The sequence below is a fragment of the Myotis davidii genome, unplaced genomic scaffold, assembly GCF_000327345.1.
Source record: "Myotis davidii unplaced genomic scaffold, ASM32734v1 scaffold1383, whole genome shotgun sequence".
In the NCBI taxonomy this organism is placed as follows: Eukaryota; Metazoa; Chordata; class Mammalia; order Chiroptera; family Vespertilionidae; genus Myotis; species Myotis davidii.
The window spans coordinates 127,785-135,204 of NW_006295083.1; positions in this window are offsets into that span (position 1 = coordinate 127,785).

Here is a 7,420-nt window from a genome sequence, read left to right on the forward strand (position 1 = left end):
AAGAGTGTACTCCATCTTGTGGAAGTGGGCAGGGATTGGGGTGGGGGGAGTCACACAGTTCTGATTCCTATAACTAGCCCCAGCTTACATCTTGACTCTGTCCAGGAGCACATGAAAATGCCCTCTGAGTCCTGAACTTCTCTTGTTCAGGCAACAGCTCTTAGGCAGCTTCACAAAGACCCTAAGCAGTTTTAAATATTTTGACTGCAGACCTAAATCAGTGATGCTACCAATTCCGAGGTGCAAATGGACAGTGAGCTCTTACCCAGAGGCATATGCAACTAGTAGGAGGCAGAGAATACCTCAGTGGTTAACAGCATTCTGAAGCCACACCAGCAGGCTTTGACTCTCAGTCCAGGCCTCTTATAAGCTATGTAACCTTGAGCAACTTAACCTCTCTGTAAATTGTTTCTTTATCTGTAAAATGGGAATGGTATACTAGTAATACCTACCTCATAGTGTTGTTCATGGCTAATTATGAGTTATTTCAAAGAACTGTTTAGAACCATGCCTGGCCTACATTAAGCATTCAGCAAACATTATCTGTTATTGTTGTTACCATAAACATTATTATACATGCAAACAGGATCTGTAATATTCATAAGGAATAAATGAGTTCATGTGTGGAAAGTGTTCAGAAGCATTACTGCTATGGTCCAGGGATTTAACAGAGAAATCAGTAGCCGTTCTCAGGGTTTCAGGGGAGATCAAAGCCATCCTGGGTAAATAGTTCTGGGGAAGCAGTTGTCTAAGGGTCATTCAGAGGCTGAGTAAGATGTCAGTTTAGTAACTCTATCATTCAAAGTGGGACTAAACTCTTGTGCCTAACTTGTTGCTATAGATTTATGGGATTATGGGATTTGGTTATGGGACCTGCTAGGTTTAATTAAAGTTTCGGACTCCTAGGAGACCGGCTGTGGTTCTCACAGACTGGATCCTTAAAAATGCCGTTGTGCATGTGTTCCCAGCTCCAGAGCACTGAAGTCTGAGCTGTTTGTCCTGACTGCTCCAGTGGCTATGTTTGCCCCTTGGTGTTTTTCTCTTCTGTCCCAAGTCCCCAGTGGTTAATTTTGGGGATTTCATTAAAATACGCCCCCCCTCCCTCTGATACAGAACTCAAAAAGAACTCAAAAGCTGAAGTGACTGTTTTTTCTTGGCATGCTGCCCCTGTGTGGACATGAATTCTGCCCACAGAGCACCTCCCTTTGCTGCCCTAAAGGCATCCCTGGGAAGATGGTGCTGATCCTGAGGTTCCTGGGAGGGGTCAGAAGAAGGGTGTCTTCTCATTCTGGGCCCGTGTCCCCCACCACCCCACCCCTTTCATGCTAAGGTTCACCTGGCTCTGACCCCATCCCTTGCCCTGGAGGAGTAAATGGGAGAAGAGACACTCCATCCAGTCCCACGGAATCAACTAATATCACTTAGACTCTCTGCTTTTACTGCCACACTCCAGATACAGAGTGAGCACAGAGCCAAGAAACTTGCCACTTCTCAACAGTGCCCTTGAGATGGCCTCCCAATTAGTCTACCTGCTTTTAGCCTCTCACCTCTCCAATCCTTCCCACCCTGTGCCGTAAGAATTGTCTTCCTGGTCTGTCATTCCTCTGCCTTAATAAAAACCATATATGGCTCCCCATTGCTTCATAGAACAAAGTACAAAACAGAGTGACCAAGAAAACTATGAACAGGTTGATCCCAACCACCTTTCCCACTCTCCTTCTGTTGCTACTGATAGCTCCCACTCTCCTGAACATGCACTTTCACGCAAATGCTGTTCCCTCTGCTTGGCATGTCCTTTCCCTCACTCCACTGCTCCTCCTGGAAAAAACCTATATCCCTCAGAATTCAGCTCCAATGTACATCATGTATGACACCTACCTAATTTCCCCAGATTCCAGGTCATTCACCATTGGTGCCCATGACATTACTACATTCCTCAACTACAGCCCCCATTGGACCATGGGTATTTATGTGTGTCTCAGCCCTTCCTGCTAGATAGGGAGGTGCTCCAAAGCTGCCTGGAACCAGATTGGGTTCGCCTTTGAATTCTCAATATCCCTAATCTTGGATACAATAAATTGCTGGTTTCCTTATTTGTAAGTTGTGGATGAAAATAATAGTTGCTACCTTATGACATTAGAAAAATTAAATGAAGTAATTTATATAATATTCATGCAGATAATGATAATGAAGATGGTGATGATAAGAAAGAAGAATAATTCGCATCCATTTGGTGATTTCTAAGTGCCAGACACTGTCCTGAACTCTTTACATAGATGACAGTCAGCCAAATACATAAGTTAATCCATATAAAGTGATTATGCATGCATGTGTTTGTGTGTGTGTTTACATATTACAAACATCATATAGATAGCATATGCATAAAATATACTCCATACTATGCCTGGCATTTAGTGGAAACTGTGGTTTTTCCTTTCCTCCCTCATCTTTCCCTCCTCCCTCATTAGCCCTCCACACTCACCACCCTCCAGGGTTAGGGTAGGAGAAAGGTGCATATGGAAGGGGTCACTGTTTCATTGTTCCTCGTACAGGCTGTTTAGCGGAAGAGAGCAAAGTCCTTGTTGCTGCCTTTGGACTTGTCTAAGTTTGTCTCCCCATTCAAGCTATTATTTCTTTGAGGACAAGGCCTGTGCTATACCTCTGCCTTTGGCCCCCATAAGAACCAGCATAGTGGTAAGCATCAGGCAGGCCCTAAGTAAAGTCTTAGGCTGTGCTCAGCTTCAGAGGTCCTAGTTTTCAGCAACTGCTGAAGCAGGTCTTGGATTCACAACTGACAGGTTCTCAGAAGCACAGAGAGCAGTAGCCAGAGCCACCCAGTAGCAGCCCTTTTTGGCAGTGCTCTGCTGGGGCAGGGCATCAGGCTAGGAGGCTGAGAACCTTCAACCCAGATGCAGCTCTGCCATCCACCAGCTGGGTGACCCTACGCAAATCTGTCTGCTTGCCCAGACTTCAGGGTACTCACCTGTAACATGCTGCCCCACAGGACTGTCTGAAGATGCATGGCATGAGAGCTGTGAAAATTCTTTGCCAAAAAGCTGAATAGAAGTGAAGTGTCACTAATTTCAAGGGCTGCGGCTTCACTCAGAGGGAAACGCTCAGGAAATGATGGTGGAGGGGGAGAGCAGGGGCTTGTGTAGCGAGGACATATGGGGGCCTATATTTGTTGTCCTCATGCTTAGCAGCATTAGTGATTAAAGCTGGTGCTGCCTGCGGAACACTCTGTCCTTTGGGATCCTCAGGGACAGGAGAGGTTTCAGAGCAACAAAGCTAAAGCCAGCACACAATACAGTGAAAAATAGAGTGATAGCAATGAGGAGCCACGCACACAGGTTCATACGCATGCATTCACACTCCTGACAGCCCCCAATGCTGCCGTGCAATAACAGCTGGAGCTAATTAGACAGACAGACAGCTCCTTCTCCAGCTCTTTTTCTTGAAACTGTCAACCCCCCTCCCCTCACCGGAGCCCTTGGGAATTGCCTGAGCTGTTAGAAGGGGTGTTGCTGGCGCCAAAGTTAAGTGCCTAGAAAGAACATGGAGCGAGAGCAGGGGTGTAGGAAGCTGCCATAACATTCCCCTCTTATGGGGGTGGGTAAAGAGGAGAGGATGAAGGGGGAGAGCTGGCTGGGATACAGATGCAGCTTTGTGTTAACAGATGTACTTTCCTGGCAAGAGCGGGCCCAGGAGCTCAGTCCTTCCCTTCTCCTTCATCTGAATCCACCCTGGGATCCCCTCTTAACCCTTCTCCCTCTTAAATCCCCAACTTCCTCTTCAAACTCTATTATTTGGCATAAAGCTCAATACATGTTGAAGGAATGGATAAATTAATGAATACATGACCCCCTCCTCAAACCCATACCACTCCCAAGCCCTGTTACCACCTCATAGACCATGATAACTGCATAGGCATTTTCCTCTGCTTTCCTTTTATATGCTCCCTTTGAACAGTTTCAACTCTCACCTTTATGCTCCTCACTCCCATATCTCTCTTTCTAGCTCAGACCTCACCAGCTGCCTAAACATTCCTTGGGCTCCTCAAATCCAACACACCTGATGTCTCCAGGGATTTTTTTAGCAGGGAGCCCAGGGGGTAGAAAGGAAAGAACTTTCTGTATGCCTCCTAGCAGGACAGGGGCATGAACATATTAGCACAATCACTGGAACAAAATTCTAATCCCAGGGCCTCTTTTCACACCAGGATACTAATGTCCTTCTCTTCACCCTCTTAATCTTCAACCCTTACCCATAGGAAAGCCAAATTGAGAATCTTGGGTGCTAACTGCCCAATCCAGGCTTCTGAAATTGGAACCAAGCAAGTTGTTTCAGCAAAGAGAAGTCCTTGAAAAGGAACCAGTATGTTCTAGGGCAGTGATGGCGAACCTTTTGAGCTCAGTGTGTCAGCATTTTGAAAAACCCTAACTTAATTCTGGTGTCGTGTCACATATAGAAATTTTTTTATATTTTTTATATTTAACCATAGTAAAACAAAGATTTATATTTTTGATATTTATTTTATATATTTAAATGCCATTTAACAAAGAAAAATCAACCCAATAAATGAGTTCGCGTGTCACCTCTGACACGCGTGTCATAGGTTCGCCATCACTGTGCTAGGGAGTTATTTTTTCTCCAACACTCTCCCTCCCAACCCCACTGTGAGTGCTTTACAATTCTGGTACTCCTAACTCTCACCATTCCTTACCCAGTATACATACACACAGACCTCTCCTCATTCTCAACCCCATTCCTCTTTATTGTGGAACCCTGTCTCCAGCCTCACCTCAAACCTCCAGGTAAACATTGAACCAAGATTGGTGAAAACTTGGGATTTCATTCCATCAGAGAAGTGCCAGAGATAAGACCCGGACCCAGACCCAGACCCAGACTGTTTACTGAGAGTCTACACTCAAATTCTTTCCTGGCTTTGGCAAGAATATGAGCAAAGAAAGTCCTCCTTTCCTCTAGGTCCTCCTAGATTTGGAAAGCAGTCAAAGGACAGGTAACAAACACAGCTGCGTTTGGTTCCTGACAGCCTCAAGACCTATGAAAGAAATTTCTTCCTTCCTATTCCCAGGGGCTCCTGAGTACGATTTACCAGGACAAACATAAGGTGTGATTATACCCAAATGTGTTATGGCCACATCCAGGCATTTTCAGATTTTAAAGCAAACTGAAAGCTTTAACACCAATTTCAGTATGACACAAAAAGTGTGAAGCAATTTATTTAAAGTACTTGTGGGTAATTTAAAAACATTTGTTGTTCATTCACCAAATATATATTAAGCATTTCAAAGAGCTGTAATCCATGGTTCCTGCCTTCAAACTGCTCATATTCTAGTTGGTGGGGGGAACCCCACATATGAGTGTTAACTGACAATATAAGACCATGCCAAGTCCCTTCTCATGCCTGGTGTGGCCTGTGTGGCAGTTGCAGTCCCTTAGACAGTAATTAAATTTTCCACTGTATTGCTACTGCCATTGCTGTTGTTATCTTCTCTAGTATAGAATGGTTGTTACATGTATCTCTAGGGTGCCGGCATTCATATCCAAGTTCTGCCATTCACTAGCTATGTGACTCAGCCTGTCTGAGCCTAATGCCTGCTCTGTAAAATGAGGACAATGATAGTGTCTACCTCACAGTTATAGTGAAAATTAAATGGGTTAATACACATGGTACACTTAGAATGATACCAGGTGCATAATAAGTGCTCAATAATGTTATTAATTTTATTTTTATGAAGCAACTACTATCCTTTGTTATCACCAGAGGGTACAATTTGTATTGGGCTTCCAAAATAAACTTGTAGATGCTTAGTTCATCCACCTAATCAATACATACACATTGAGCATCTACAAGTTTCTTAGCTAAACTTGGGTCATATAGACAAATAAGACATGGCTCAAGTCTTTGAAACTAAACAATTCAAAGTAGTTGTGGGTTAATAGTGCCCTAAAGCACCTGGAATGAGCCAACACAAATCCTCCCTGAGGAACACATCTTCCATCCGGTTTTCATTGGATTACCACCATTAAAGTCTGGTTGAACATTAACTCATAATCCAAAATTACAAAGCATACAATAAAGCTAGAAACAAAAATAGAAATAATCAGACACTGCAATTATATGATATAAAATATTTTTAAAGTTTTAAGTGTATTAAGAAAGGAGATTTTTAAAACATTAGCAAAGAAAAAGATGCTAGAGAAAATCATTAAAAAAGGTATTATCTTTTCATAGATGGCAAAGCTAGAACTCAGAGAAGGAAGTGACTCCTTCATTGTTATACCACTCAAAATGAGAGACTCAAGTCAGGTTCTCTGTGTCTGGTCTTCTTTTGGCAGACTCGGTTTCTGGGGCTGTGGCAATCTTTCTCTGAGTCAGTCAATGAATGAGATGAGCACAAAGTACTGTACTAGGTCTGTAGAAACTACCAAGATGACCACAATAGAGTCACTGCCATCAAGTAGATTAAAATTTAGTAGAGAGACATGACTACAAACAGAAAAATAACTATTGATACAGGTTCTGTGGTAGAAACCACTGTGATCTGGAATGGTATTAGTACTCATTAGCATCACTTGGAGGACTTCTTAAACAAAAATTGGGGGAGCACCCCTAGAGTTTCTGATTCAGTAACTTGCAGTAAACCAGGTTCTGATTCCAATAAGTACCTAATCTAACAGACTTTTCAGAGATGCTGTTGCTGCTGGTCCCAGACCCACACCTTGAGGGCCTCTAGTCTCAGGTATTGTGAAGTCAGTTATACTTATTACTAGGGGCCCGGTGCACGAAATTCGTGCACTGGGTGTGTGGGGGGGGTGGAGTGTCCCTCAGCCCAGCCTGCCCCCTCTCACATACTGGGAGCCCTCAGGCGTTGACCCCCATCACCCTCCAATCGCAGGATCGGCCCCTTGCCCAGGCCTGACGCCTCTGACAGAGGTGTCAGGCCTGGGCAGGGAACCTTCATTTCCCCCCATCACTGGTTCTGCCCCCATCCCAGGCCTGATGCCTCTGGCCCAGGCATCAGGCCTGGGCAGGGGACCCCCAGACCCCTCCGATTGCTGGCTCTGCCCCTTGCTCAGGCCTGATGCCTCGGCCAGAGGCGTAGATCCCCATCACCCTCTGATCACCTGATCGGCCCCTTGCCCAGGCCTGACACCTCCGCCAGAGGTGTCAGGCTTAGACAGGGGACCCCCTTCTCCCTCCGATCACTGGCTCTGGTCCCCGTCCAGGCCTGAGGCCTCTGGCCCAGGAATCATGCCCGGGCAGGGGACCCCCATCTCCCTCTGATCACTTGCTCCACTCCCTTCCCAAGCCTGACGCCTCTGATCCAGGCTTCAGGCCTGGGCAAGGGGACCATCATATCCTCCCAACCCCCGGCTCCGCCCCCCACCCACG